The sequence below is a fragment of the Dendrobium catenatum genome, unplaced genomic scaffold (assembly GCF_001605985.2).
Source record: "Dendrobium catenatum unplaced genomic scaffold, ASM160598v2 fragScaff_scaffold_1728, whole genome shotgun sequence".
NCBI classification, from domain to species: domain Eukaryota; kingdom Viridiplantae; phylum Streptophyta; class Magnoliopsida; order Asparagales; family Orchidaceae; genus Dendrobium; species Dendrobium catenatum.
This window is the reverse complement of record NW_021320190.1, coordinates 144,637-160,842: the sequence shown is the minus strand read 5'-3', so window position 1 is coordinate 160,842 and position 16,206 is coordinate 144,637.

Below are 16,206 nucleotides of genomic sequence, written 5' to 3'. Positions count from 1 at the left end.
TCTACTTGAATTCTCCTATAAATTGAGCATGTCTTCCTTGTTTGGATGAATATAATAGGTATCCTCCATTCTCCACTTTCTCTGCAAATATTCTTGTGCATGCACATGACACCAAAAATCCCTTCAATGCAACTGATTATGGAGGGCATCACTTGATTGAGGGAATGCTTAGCACATGTCATTGATGAGGGGTTAGAAGAGATTGCAAAAGAGAATGAAATTTATCAGTGTTATATACATTTTTTCTCAAAAATGAAAGGCTGCTTATTATGGCAGGCACACATCAAAGCTATGGATATTTCCTATTACAAGAATGGAGACAATTGGACTAAGGCTGGTGGGAGATTTCTGCAAAAGAAGTTTTTGAAACTCGGGGGGGGGAATCTAGCACCTATTAATGTTCTAAATGTTAAAGGCTAGATACTCTGAAATTGGATATTAGGAAGACGGGTTGCTTCATATGATTTTGAAAAACCTGACAGCTTATATAGCTCACTAAATCCTTTATAAGAAATGGCACCCCATGGCTGATGTACTCCTCATTGAAACATATAAGAACTTGATTGTTATTTTTGGTAGAAAGAAAAATGAGGTTCTAAGTGCATCGGACTGGCAATGCGTCCAACTTTGGTTCAAGAACAAATTCATTTGCTGCCCAACTCAGACCCAAATCCACGCTTGCATGCGAATGGTGGTGAAGAATATTAGAAGGCCTTCTTGAAAGTTCATTAGGGATGTTAAGCCCTTAAGAACTAGCCCGAGGCTAATCAAGAGGGGGGTGAACTGGAATTTTCAAAAAAAATTATTTAGTTAAAGCACAACAAAACTTTAAAACCAAATCACCACAGAAAATAAGGTGCAGAAAAATAAACGCGGAAGCAAAATAAAAAAAGATCACACCGGATTTATAGTGGTTCGGTCAATCCTTGACCTACGTCCACTCCTCGGAGGCACTTCCGAGTATTGCACTAACTAAGTGTCTCTCTTTTAGCTCCCACAGTTAGGCAGAGAAGCCTTTACAACAAACTCCTTTTCACCAACCTCAGTGAGGCAAAGAACCGACTCCTTCTGCTTCCTCCTGAAGCGGGAAGACAACCAAGACCTTTGCTGAAGTAGACCTCCCAAGAACCTCCCAAGGACGAAGAACGGAGATGATGACTTGAAACCTTCCTAGGAGCAACCTTTGTGAACCCTCTCACAAACTTCTCCTCACAAGTTCCTCTCTCTCTCTCTCTCTCTCTCTCTCTCCTTCTCCCAAGGCTCTCTCAGGTCAAGACTGCAGCACCCAAGGTCTTAAGCAGGAGAAAATTTGGGTCCTTTAAGTAGAATTTCAACAACCGACTTTATCGTCCAGGCCGATATCAATATCTTCTTGGCTGATCAGTACAAAATAAGCTCAATCATATGGGACGATTTTGGACGATCATAAGAAAATTGGTTAAATCGTCCAAGCCGATACAATATCGTCCTGGCCAATTAGTTCAAATCTGAGTACAATCATCCTGAACATCGTCCTAAATAGAGTCTGGCCAATGTCAATCATCCAGGACATCGTCCCGGCCGATTCTACCATCGGCTTGGCCGATGTGATCATATCAATCAGCCTTAATTACTTTCTATAATTGCCAGATTAATTTAGGCATAATTGTGTTGTATCATCCAGACTTATATGGATATCGTCCGGGCTGATAATTCGAAATAAAGAATACCTAAATTTATCATGGCGACTGATTCTTTCTGATTTGATCTTATCATCCTAGCGGATATAATGATCATCCAAGAAGATTTGCTTAATGACGGCTGCTTAACCAGGATGCCCTAATTAGGGTTTCTATTTTTAGTTGAATCGTCCTGGACGATATGAACATCGTCCAGGATGATGTACTCAAAACTCAGAAAACCCCTCAAGTGTGTGTGTGAAAGGTTACTTAGCATCAAGAACCACTTTTATAATTGACTCAAGAAAGAAAAAATACAGACTTGACTCAACCTAAATCTACCCGATCTTGAGCTGACTTGAGTTGCTTCAATCTTGTGGATCTGAAAAGTTAGTAGGCAAAGCAATCATAGGAAATCATGAATGTTTGCTATCATCAAAAGTCTAATCCATAAACTCAGATTTGTAACAATCTCCCCCTTTTTTATGATGGCAAACATACCCATAAAATTTCAAACAGTTATGGCAGTTTAGTAAAAAAATAGTTCATTAAGTTTTAGAATTCAAAGTATAAGATACATCATACTACTCCCCCTTTTGACATCACAAAAAGGAGGAAGGGAAACACAAATAAAAACATAACAAAAACTAAAACAAAACATAAGAAAAAAATAACAACGATAAAACAAAAGCCATAATTTTTTTTTTTAATCAAGGCATAAACATGATATAGTCTCCATGTGATTGATTATAAAAATTTATAAGTTAATGAGTTAACAACTTCAAAAATTCAAAAAATGATAAAATATCCAATCATGTTAACCCTAAGCTCGAACTTCTTTTAGGGCAAAATCTTCTTTTGAAATCAAAATGCCTAACTTAGAAAAACATTTGGATAAGAAAAAGAGATCCAGTCAAGACTTGATTTCAGAAAAATATCTTATAGAATAATATATCAAAGTAGTTTGTTACAATCGCAAAATTTAAAATCAAGTCTTTGAAAATCTCAAGTGATACATTAAATCTTCTAAGTTTTAAGAGTTGGAGGAAAGGAAGATAGCTTGCTTTTTTATGGGCTCATTTTAAGCCTCTTATCCATTGAATGGCACACTTTGTGCATCTTTTAATTGTATATATTTTTTCAATTTGGCGTCATTGCGTATCTTTTATTTTTGGCATAATTTGCCACTTTTTTTCATTATTTTTGCAAGCTAGATTTTTTTTAAAAGAACTCTTAAATATTCTTAGTTGTGAGTATATCTTCCAGATATTAAAGAAGAAAAACTCACTCTCTAATATAGGGAAGAAAGATCCATAAAATAGAATCAAAAATCATGTGAGAGATTCATTAACAGGATAACGAGAAATCTTGAAGTAACATAAAAACTTTGATTATTATAGTATAAGCTAGACTACTGTAGCAAGGTAGAAAAGATCTCAATTATAAAATCTAGTTGTTAATTTGAGATAGATTTTTGGTTAAAAACAAAATTTATCACCAAAATAATTTAGAGAAAGAGACACAATCACGGTGTTTTTACCCTTTAGCAGATTAAGTGATATAAAATATTAACTCCAAATTTTCAAAATAAAAAATAAGATATAAGATATCAATTCAGTGATAATTCGAAAAAGGAAAAAATAAAGCAAGGCATATGAAAAATAAAGTACCAAAAGCAAAATAAAAACTAACTAACTAAAAATAAAAAACAACTAGAAAAATGCAGCAAAGAGATCAGTAGAAATCAAGTTCATGCATTAATGTCAATCACACCCAATCTGGTCCTTAAATTGGTGAAAGTGTCGAAGGCCAGTAGTTTAGTAAATATGTCAGCCAGTTGATTCTCAGTCACCACATGATGTAACTCAATATCTCTCTTAGTCACATGGTCTCTAATAAAGTGATGCCTAATATCAATGTGCTTAGTCCTTGAATGTTGGATAGGATTCCTAGAAATACAGATGGCACTAGTGTTGTCTCAAAGAACGGAGATGGTGCCTACAGGTAATCCTAAATCTAGTACTTGTTGTTTTAACCAAAGGACTTAGGCCATATAACTTCCTAAAGCAATGTACTCAGCTTCAGTAGTGAAAAGTGCAACAGAGTTTTACTTTCTGCTAGACCAGGAGACTAAAGAATGTCCTATGAATTGATAAGTTTCCTAAGTGCTTTTTCTATCCACTTTACATCCTGCAAAATAAGAATCAGAAGATCCAATAATCTCAAAAAAAGTGTTGTGCCTAGGGTATCAGATTCCTAAGTTTTGGGTCCCTAAAAGGTATCTAAGAATTCTCTTAACTGCAGTCAGGTGGGATTCCTTAGGGTCAGCTTGAAATCTAGCACAAAGACAAACACTAAACATTATATCAGGTCGGCTAGAGTCAGGTAAAATAAAGATCCAATCATCCCCCTGTTCTTCTTCTGATCAACAGATTTTCCATTTGGGTCCTTGTCTAATTGAATTCGTGAGGTTATTAGAGTATTAATTGGCTTAGCTTTGTCCATCTCATATTTCTTCAAGATGTCTTTTATGTACTTTATTTGGCTCAAAAAAATTCAATCATCTAATGGTCTAATGCTAAACCCCAAAAAGTAGGATAATTCTCCCATCATACTCATCTCAAACTCCTTACTCATTATTTATCAGAAGATCCAAAAATTATATCATCGACATAGATCTGAACAATGAGTCAATAATCTCCTACTTTCCTCAGGAAAAGGGTGGTGTCTACACTCCCCTTAACAAACTCCTTTTCTAGTAAGAATGTGCGAAGCCTCTCATACCAAGCTCTGGGTGCCTACTTTAGTCCATATAAGGCCTTTTTTAATTTGAAAACATGATTTGGAAATTGGGAACTCTCAAAACCTGGGAGTTGTTCTACAAATATATCCTCTTTTATTTCCTTGTTTAAAAAGGCACTTTTAACATCCATTTGGAAAAGCTTAAATCCCTTATAACATGCAAAGGCTAATAGCACTCTAATGGCTTCTAATCTAGCTACAGGGGTAAAGTCTCCTCAAAATCTATCCCTTCTATTTATTTAAACCCCTTAGCCACTAATCTTTCCTTATTCCTAACCACCACTCTAGAATCATTCACCTTATTCTTAAAGACTCACTTGGTTCCAACTACACTTTATCCCTTAGGTCTTTCTACAAGCTCCCAAACATCATTTATAACAAACTAGTTCAACTCCTCCTGCATGGCTAAGATCTAAACTCATAAGTAAGGGCTTGATTTATATTGGTGGGTTTAGACATTGAGATAAAGGCAGAGTGATTTACTTCCTTCCTAAGTCCATGTATAGTCCTAACTCTATCAAAAGGGTCTCCTAAACTCAGATCTTTAGGGTGACTTGAAGAGTATCTCCAATCTCTAGGAAAAGTGTGTGAAGGTTCAACCCTTTCCTCTAGATCTATATTTTCTACTCCTTGGGTAACCTTTCCTACTCCTTTAGTGTTCTGGTGCTCTACCCCCTTCTCCAAGTTTTCTAATCTAGTGGCAATCTCTCCATCATCATCATCCTCAACTCTAGGCTTTCTAGGATCAGACTCATTAAATACTACATGTGTAGTCTCTTCCACCATCAAAGTCCTCTTATTAAACACCCTAAAAGACTTCCCAATACTAAAATATCCTATGAACACTCCATCAGATTTTAGGCCAAATTTTCCTAAGTGAGACTTCCCATTATTGTGAATGAAAACCTTACAACTAAAGACATGAAGGTGGGAAAGATTGGGTGTCCTACCCTTAAGGATCTCATAGGGTGTCTTATTTAATTTGGCTCTAACATTCACCCTATTCAATACATAACAAGCTGTGTTAACTGCTTCAGCCCAAAAGTATTTGGGAAGTGCATACTCAGCAAGCATGGCTCTAGCGGCTTCCACTAAGGTTCGGTTCTTCCTTTCAGCTACCCCGTTCTACTAAGGGGTCCTAGGAGCTAAGAAGTTTTGGCTAATCCCCTTTTCCTCACAAAAATCTCAAAAACTCTCATTTTCAAACTTTCCCCCATGGTCACTATGAATGGTCAAGATCTAACAACCTAGCTTTTTCTGAATCCAAGTAAAGAAGACTCTAAATACATCAAATGAATCATTTTTATGTGACGGAAATCTAATCCAAGTAAACCTCGAGTAGTTATTGATAATCAAAAAATCATAGACTTTTCCTCCCAAGCTGACAGTGCTAACGGGTCCAAACAAATCCATGTGAAGGCTTCTAAGGGTCTAGAGGTGCTAATGTCCTTAATGGAGTGAAAAGTGGAGTGGATTTGCTTTCCTAATTGGCAGGCATCATAAAGGTGGTCTTTTGAAAACTTGAGCTTAAGGACACCTCTAACTATGTCTTTTTGAGTCACTTTCCTAATTGATTTCATACTAGCATGACATAATCTTCTGTGCCACAACCATGAATCATCAATAGCAATTTTTAAGCAAAATGAAGCAACACATTCAATGTTATTTAAATCAAACATATAAACATTGTTGATCCACTTTCCCTACAAAATAGTGTTATTATTTATGCTCATAATGCATGAATTTGCCAAAAAAATTATGATGAAGCCCTTGTCGTAAAGCTAACTGATGCTGATCAAGTTGTATTTCAGTCCATATACAAGAAAAACATTTTCAATCATAAGATTCTTGGAATTACCAATTATACCTGCTCCTACCACCTTTTTGGCGGTGTTGTCTCCAAGAGTCACCTTGCCTCCTGTCCTAGTCTCCAGTACTATGAATTTATTGGTATCGCCAGTCATATGTCGAGAGCATCCGCTATCCAAATACCACATTCTCTCACGAGGCCTTTGTTAGAGCTTGCCTACAAAATTATCAAATGTCAGATTTAGGAACCCAAACATGTTTGGGTTCCTTCTTATAGAAAGTAAAATGCAATGCATGCTGTGGATCATATAACTTGGGTCTCCAGACCCATTGTCAGCTATGGTGAATAGTATAAGTGTGTGCTATGTTTCCTAGCGTGCCACATGAAAAATAACTAACTCCAGGAAAAGGATGCACTAATCTACTCCTATGGTGATGCTTTTTATGTGATACATGAAATGAAGATTTTTTATTTTCAAAGGTTTTTAAATTTTTCTAATTTTTTATATTCTTTTACTAACTCAGAATGGGACAATTTTAAAGAATCATGAGAATCAGATAACTCAGCATACTTTTTGTTTAATGCATCAAACTAATCAAGTAAAGCCATGTGATTTGAAAAAAATATTGAATGAACTTTGAGAAGAATTTCATGCTCTTTTTGTAAATTAAAAAAATTCAATTTCAAGCTAGCATGAGTTTTCTTAAGTTTCCTATATGATGCATGTATTTTTTTAGAAATTTCAAGAAGTTTCTCATAGGTTAGTTCACATACTTCTTCTTGGTTACTTTGACCAAGATTATTGCCTGCCATCAAGCACGAGTTTATTATCTCCTCCTCAGGTTCAGTTTCAGAGGAATTTGATGCAGAATTCGACCAGAATGCCTTTTCGAATTTCTTCTTGTTCTTGTCCTTTTTGAAGTTTGGTTTCTCCTCACCCTTCTCCTTACTTGGGTGTGCCTTTAGTGTAGGACAATCAGTTTTAACATGTCCAGGCTTCCTGCATTCAAAGCATATTGTATCATTAGAATTATTAAAATTTTTGCTTCCCTTACCTTTATTTCAGTTTTGATGATTCTTGTGCTTCTTCTTTAGAAAGCTCTTAAATTGCCTTATGATTAAAGCAACATCATCTCTTTCAGCCCAGAAGAATCAGTGTCCAAATCGTTCGCCTTAAGTGCCACTATTTTCTCCTTCTTTCTTTCACCTGCATCAAGATTTCTTTGGTTCACCCCTTGTTCGTAAGCAATGAGTGAACCAAGTAAGTTATCGATTGAATATGTATTTAAATCTTTAAATTCAGATATTGTAGTAATTTTTGCATCGAAAGAGGAAGGAAAACATCTTTAAATTTTGTTTATTTTTTCATAGTTAGAAAGTTCTCTTCCTAAAGCATGCAATGAAGTAGCAATCTGAGTAAACCTTGTATACATTTCAAAAATTGATTCAAAAGGTTTCATATGAAAAAGTTCGTAATCATACAAGAGAATATTCAAACGGGATTGCTTGACTTCATTAGTACCTTCATAGGTGATACATAATTTATCCCAAATTTCTTTACCAATAGTGCATATGAAAACACGCATGTAATCTTCTGATTTCAAAGAACAAAAAAATAGTTTAAATATTTTGCATTTAATTATGCTAAATCCCTATCATCTAGAGTCCATTGAGTAAAAGTAAGTGGAACAGTAATGCAACTCAATTTTCCAGTTGGAGGTGTACAACCATCCTTAACAAGCATCCACATGCGATAATCAATTGATTGTGAAAATATAGACATGCAAGTTTTCTAAAAAACAAAAGGGATATTATCAAACAAATGTGGTCAGGTAATAAAATATCCTTCCTCAGTATTACGATTTTTGTTATTAGCCATGGATCAAAATTCAAAAAGTTTTCAAACTTAGTTTTTATGAATCCCGCTCTGATACCTCTTAAAAGTTTGTTAGGGATGTTAAGCCCTAAAGAACTAGCCCGAGGCTAACCAAGAGGCGGGTGAATTGATATTTTAAAAAAAAATTCTTTAGGTAAAGCACAACAAAACTTTAAAACCAAATCACCACAGAAATCAAGGTGCAAAAAATAAACGCGAAAGCAAAATAAAGAATGATCACACTGAATTTATAGTGGTTCGGTCAATCCTTGACCTACATCCACTCCTCAGAGGCACCCTCCGAGTATTGCACTAACTAAGTGTCTCTCCTTTAGCTCCCACAACTAGGCGGAGAATCCTTTACAACAAACTACTTTTCACCAACCACAGTGCGGCAGAGAACCAACTCCTTTTTCTTCCTCCTGAAGCGGGCAGAGAACCCAGATCTTTGCTGAAGTAGACCTCCCAAGAACCTCCCAAGGATGAAGGACAAAGAAAGGAGATGACGACTTAGAACCTTGCTTGTAGCAACCTTTTTAAACCCGCTCACAAACTCCCCCTCACAAGTTCCTCTCTTTCTCTCTCTCCCTCTCCTAAGGCTCTCTCAAGTCAAGACAGCAGCACTCAAGGTCTTAAGAAGGAAAAATTTTGTGTCCTTTAAATAGAATTTCAAGAACCGACTTTATCGTCCAGGCCGATATCAATATAATCCTGGTCGATCAGTACAAAATAAGCTCAATCAGCTACAATGATTCAGGACGATCAGAATAAAATTGGTTAAATTGCCCAGGCCGATATAATATCGTCCTCGCTGATTAGTTCAAATCCGAGTACAATCATCCTGAACATCACCCTGAATAGAGTCTGGCCAATGTCAATCGTCCAGGACATCGTCCCGATTGATTCTACGATCGGCCCGACCAATGTGATCGTATCAATCAGCCTTAATTACTTTCCATAATTACCAGATTAATTTAAGTTAAATTATGATGTATCGTCCAGGCCAATATAGATATCATCCGGGCCGATAATTTAAAAAAAAAAAAAGAATACCTAAATTGATCATAGTGGCTGATTCTTTCTGATTTGAGCCTATCATCCTGGCCGATACAAGGATCATACAGGATGATTTGCTTAATGACGGCTGCTTAACCAGGATGCCTTAATTAGGGTTTCTATTTTTAGTTAAATCATCCTGGCTGATATGAACATCGTCCAGGCCGATGTACTCAAAATAGAAAAACTTAGAAAATCCCTCAAGTGTGTGTGTGTAAGGTTACTTAGCATCATGAACACTTTTACAATTGACTCAAGAAAGAAAAAATACATACTTGACTCAACCTAAATCTACCCGATCTTGAGTTGGCTTGAGTTGCATTCGATCTTGTGGATCTAAAAAGTTAGTAGGCCAAGCAGTCATAGGAAATCATGAATGTTTGCTATCATCAAAAGTCAAATCCATAAACTCAGATTTGCATCATTTCTTTTCATTTTTTTAACTGCCTTATGTGTGTTAGTTTACTGATTTCCAAATGTTGTTTGAATGTGGTTTATGCTTGTGTAATGTATTAGATTACTAAATTCCATGTTGTAGTGTATGTTTATTTATGTTGTTGGATGTGTTTATTTGTCTCAGATTGAATATACTTTTTAACATGAGTTTTTTAATTTTATTTGAAATTTATTAATGTTTCAATTTAACTCCAAATTTATTAATATTCACTTAACTTATTCAATTCTATTTAAAATTAATTTAATAAATTTAAATTAATTTTAAATAGCATTGAATAAGTTAAGTGAATATTACATTAACTAAATGAAAGGAAAGTCATATTTAATGATCACTGGAAATATCAACATCAGCAAAAGTCTACATCATATAGAATATAAACATAACACTAATTAATGCCTCCAACATCTTTTGTGGGGTAATGGATCACTTCCTGGTGTGTAATGCTATGCTGGATGTATAGCTCTATCACATAACATATGATGATCAACCCCAATGATGCCTTGCTACTCCACCCCAAGTGTGGATTCTTCTACAACATTCATTGATGTAGTGTATGGAACATACTCATGTGAGAACCAACCATGTGTAGACTATTGATTTGGCTAAGTAAAGTAATTGATTTGGCTAAGTAAAGTAATTCTGACCAAGTCCTAAATCTTCATATGATGATGGTCCCATATCCGTAGAATGGAGATCCACTATTACTGGAGTAGAGGTGCCGCCTGGATACCATATATATCCATGCTCTAAGTAATGCTCATCAGGAATATGTATCTCTCTATGCAGATCCATAGTTATCTATGCTATTATCTTAATAATACTTTTGTCATTATTGTATTCATCAGAACTCACCAAAGGTAGCACTGCCCTCTCTGCGTCCAAGATACAATTATGCTGAAGGAAAAAAATTAAATGACTATAAGGAGTATTTTAAATATTATTCTTCCATAATAACACGTATAACATAGAAATATTATTAACCAGATATCTCTCTGTAGGTGCTCTGGGGTAGTATGTTGTCTTTGGTGTTCAAGGTGGCTTCAACATGTACAATGTCGCCCATAACCTAAAATATTGTAGGTATTGCTTAATGAAATGATCAGTATTTGCTCCAGCAGTCGTTCCTTCAATAATGTACGCTCGTCTATCCTCCCACAATCTAATATAAGGTAGATGGTACTTCATCCAATCTGTATCGGCTTTACCACACCCGTCTACTCTTGAAAAATTAGGCTCCATAGGTTTAACTTTAGTAATAGGAACAAAACCAAACTATCGAACAACTCTATATGGCAAGTGCCCCTCTACACGAGTCTAACTAACCAGAGGTATACAAGCTAACTAGATTGCTTCTCTTAATAAGCATATGTCAATAACTTGAGAGCGAACTTCTACTATGTAAGGTTCCTATGTTACCTACCAAAGAAAAAAAAATTATTTAGGTTACTTCAAACCGATATAATTAAACTAATTAGTGTTATCTTGTAAAATTAGTACTTACTTAACTGTCCAATAAGCCATCCAGCTCATCTCTATAACTATTGATGCTACTTGTTGTGAGTTGTCTTATGAGTTCTTGGTTCCACCTACATAAATAAAAAAAATTAAATTAGTTTATGTTAAGCAATGCAAAATTAAAGATATTAGAAATTAAAGGCCAATTAAATAGAATACTTGTATCCAACAGTAAGGCCATCCAAGCTAACATGTTGTGGGACATAAAGTGCAGGATGTTCGACATGAAGTCGCTCCAAAAACCAAATTTGAAGCAAATGAATACATCCTAAAATATTTGAACTCTTTGTCTTTGTCGCATCAGTAAGTTCCTTGTACAAGTGAGCCAGTATTACTGCCCATAAAGGATAAGTGTTAAATAAACCTAAGTCCTCTAGCAAATGCAGGAACCTTAAATGAATCTCATAATTGGAGGTGTATGGTAGAAGGTAAGATCCCATCAAGAAGAGAATATATGCTTAAACATGCTGCCAAAAATCAAGCTCAATCAAGTCCAGGTATGAATCTCTATAAAAGGTCCAACGTAGCCATCTCAAAGGTAAGCATGTCTGAGCTTTTGTCTGTCCAATCTTGAACTTTAAAGAGACTCGTGAATTGAATGGTCTGTCCAATCCTAAACTTTGAAGAGACTCATGGATTGAATGGATCATGATATACGACATCTCACTGAGGGTGTTGGCCTAGTAGATCTTGTTAACAATCATACCAACTTAACCATCATCTACTAGCACCTACAACACTGTGGCCAACTAATATTGGCCCATTAATGTGAAGACCCAATATGACATAAACATCATGTAATATAATATTCATCTCACCGACAGGTAAGTTAAATGAGTTCGTCTGTGGGAACCAGCACTCAACTAAAGCTATAAGTAGATTGTGATCCATCCTGATATATCATAGCTAACTCACACAGTCCAGTCATAAAATATGAAGCCCTTTCATAAACCTCAAATAATTGATTATCCACTAATGTACCATTAGAATATATGAGGGAGTTTCCTAAATTGTTTCCTACAAGTTCTGAAGATTGAAATTCATTAGTAGCATTAAGTGAAAATAGGATCTACTTAATACTTTAAGATAAATCATACCTCATCTGGATGGGCTGCTCTGTGTGATCCACGTAGTGTAACAATGTTGGGATGTATGTCCATCAACAGAGCTTGTTGATCTTTATCCCCTTATGGCGCACCCTGTTTAGCTTGACACTTCTGTCGAGCTGGTTAATTTTCTATCAAAATAGCTGCAAGTTTATCAACAAAAATTTGATACTTTTCAATATAAATAAAAGAGCAAAAAATGTTAAAGTTAGTAAAAAAATTTCTTGTAATATAATTGTTTGTTAGGAAAAAAGCTTTTTTCAAAAGTAGTTGGCAAAAAATGAAAGCCTTGGTTGACTTTTCATGATATATTGGGAAAAAAGACACATTGAAAAATGATATATCTTTCATTCTCGTACTAAAAATATATACTAAACATTCTTGCATCAGTTTCAAGTTTTCACAATTAAGCCCACACTCATGGGGAAAATGTGTAGTTATTCTAGTGTTCTTCAGTAGTTATAATCTCCAACCGTCAGACAAACATTTGAACAAAATTATAAAATATAACAGTAATAAGAGCTTACACTAGTAACACACGCGCTCTCTTTAATATGCCATTAAATGCTTCTGATGCGTTAATTGTCATTATTTCGTATCGGAACCCATTTTGAAACATCACTCTCAACTAACCATTGATGAAGTTCAGGCTTTATTTTGATTATATCTAATATGCTTTGATTGAATATTTAAGGATCATCAGTATTACCTATTGTGTACATCTTCTAGCTTAAAAACTCCACATCAACAACTCCCATTTGTTGAATGGCTTTCTTAAAGTTTTCACACAATTGTCTAAGACAATGGCGATGTGCTCCACCTCGGAATATGTCCCTATAGCCATGTACTAACCCAACATGCTGATTAGATATAATACAGAGATTACTTCTAGTGCTAATAGATGGGATTAAATCATGAATCATGGCAAGAAACCAGATCCAAGAATTATTGCATCCAGACTCCACAATTCCAAAAGCTAATAGGAAGATATCGTTATTCGCATCAAGCACAACAACTATGAGTAATGTTCCCCTATATTTACCCAATAAGAATGTCACGTCAAGGCTGAGAACGGAATGAAACAATCTCCAACTAGTGATAAATGGTATGGAAGCCCAAAATAACCTTTGAAATCTATGTGAACTAAAGGATTGGATTTTATAAACTATTTTGGGCATATCTGTAACAGTAGCTTCCATGAACAAATTCAGTGATGGATAAGATTCCTCCAAACTACCAAACACTTCCTTAATAGCCTTTCGATATGCATCCCATGCTTTCATGTATGAAACTATTATGTTGAACTTTGCCTCAACTCTTTCAATAATTTCTTTGGGATTAATATCCATTTACTTCCTTATAGTCTAAATAATGAAGAAGCTAATGAACATTGAATTATATTGCCTATGACCTGCTTGAAGAATATGGTTCGTACACGTATATGGACATTTTCTGGTGGATATCTTCCACCACCCAAATGCTTGTTTAGACTAGCATGTAAATTCCAACAACAGTTAATCATCATAGTATCATGTTGTATACATGCAACTGTGAATTTTTAAATATTTGAAGCAACCATTGTATACATGAATATTATTTTTAATGGACCAACCTTGTAAGGCAATTGCAGTTATGATTTTCGGTAGAAGCACATATGCTCTACCAATTCATTTGTAATGATGAATTCATTATTTATCAAGCTAAAAAAAGTAGTACTATTGGATACAACCTCCGCATTCCACTAGCGTTTACTCATGGAAATCTTAGCATATTCATTATTAGCTGTCATGCCCTCTTATGTATTTCCAATCCATACACAGTGATCAAGAATAATATCATGGATATTCTGTTGAACACTAATATTGCTAACGGTTGGATCATGAAGGATATCATCAAATTCTCCATCCATATCATCATTTGAACCTTTGCTCATTATCTCATAACTTCATCATCGATTATAGGAGCATATAATCTAATATCATTGACTTCAAAAACACAAGTACTCTGTGATTGTGTTGAGGGACTGTGTAAATTCATTTGTATGAGTTCTGTGTGGATCCGCATTAATACTTATGTAATATTAGATAACGAGTAATAAGAATTTACAACAACTAAGATAATCTACAATTTCTTCGACTGCTAACATACTCCAGGTTTACATTTCGCATTGTCACAGGTTTCTCAGCAGCATCTTGCATCTCATATGTGTGCTCAAGTAAGATTGAATCAAGAATTTGAGCCGAAATATCATCAAAATTACCATTTATTGGAATTTGGTCAACCTCCACATAACTAGAACTTTACTAATAGCTAGTGGCAATGCAAATTCACATGCATCATCGTCCTCAATATTCGAGGCCATATATTGATTGCCCATTGCAAATCGACCCACAATGGTAGCTATGAATTTTGAGGGATCGTACTTCAGCGCTCTAACAACTGTATCATTTAACTGGTTTAAAGTTGACTTAAATGGAACTTGTAATGGGCGACAGTTACCACCAGTATATGTAGGCGAAAAATTCTCATCTAAGGATAACTTCCCATCATATAATAACATTAAAAAATGGTGTTCGTGCACTCATCTTGAATATCTACATTTACAAAATTATTGTAATGCTACATTCATTTAATCAAGATTGAGGGGCTCAATGATGCAATTCCAAGAACACTCAAATGAATATCTCAACTACCAAGACTAATATTAGCTTTTCGTGTGAAATGTACATACGAAAAGTTTCAAGGAAGATTAACAAAATAAAAATTTTCTAAATTTTATCTAAACTTTTTTCAAAAATAAATTAGAATTTATAAGAAATAATGAATTCATAAATTATAACATCTAACATTAAGAACAAACTTAAACACAAGTTCGTGCGAGATAGCCACTCATCAATCGTAATATGCAAAATTGTAACACTCAAGCATATAATTCTAAGATTTTAAACACACGCACACAAGCATTACCTATGTACTACTATATAATTAAAAATTAAAAGATGAAAAGGCATCCAAATCTATATATTTTCCTAATTCCAATTGAACAATAAGATTCCATTATTCAGCAAAAAAAAATTCTGCATTCTACAGAGTTATAAAAAAACTAAAATCCCTTCATTCTACACTGATACATGGTGGATTTTGATTTTTTTTTTTTTTTCACATATCTAAACTCCATTTAGCAAAAGAATGAATAAAAAAAATGACCAAACAAACTTACCATGAGTCGACGAGAAGCGAAGGCGGTCGGAGAGGGTCGCAAAAAACAAATGCAGGAAAGAGAAAGCCAGAGCATCGGGCTTCCTTTTCAAAAAATTTAGGAAAGGAGCTAATCGCCCGTCTAACATGTGACTTATGAAAGCATGGCTAATCGACCGTCAAAAGGCGATTATGTCTAATTTTAAAAATTTTAAATGGATGCTTAATCAGCTAATTATAATGCTTAGATTAAGAATTACCCAAGAAATTTCAGGATGTGGTTAGATAGAATGCAACAAAATATTGGATGACTCACTATTTTTAAAATTTTCGGTACTGGTGCTCCCGCTAATTCCACCTAAAAAACCGCTGAGCTGCACCTTTATAAAATTACCTCTCTTATTTTGTCTACATTGTCACAAAATAATGAACAATTTGATCACATCTTATAGTTTTGGTACACTTAACGAAAGAAAAACCTGTAAGATAAATTTCAGTTGCATGATGAAAATGAAAGTTTTTATTCCATAATAAATATGTTATGAATAAACGTTGATTTATATTGAAGTAATCCATAGAATTAAAAAAAAAAAAAAAACTGAGCATAAAATTAAAAACATGTAGCGGAAGAGTATAATGTAAACGGGTAAAACTCAAATTTGTATAACTGATTATAGAAATATTCTAAATATATATGCTAATTTGATTAAGTAGATGAATATTTTTCT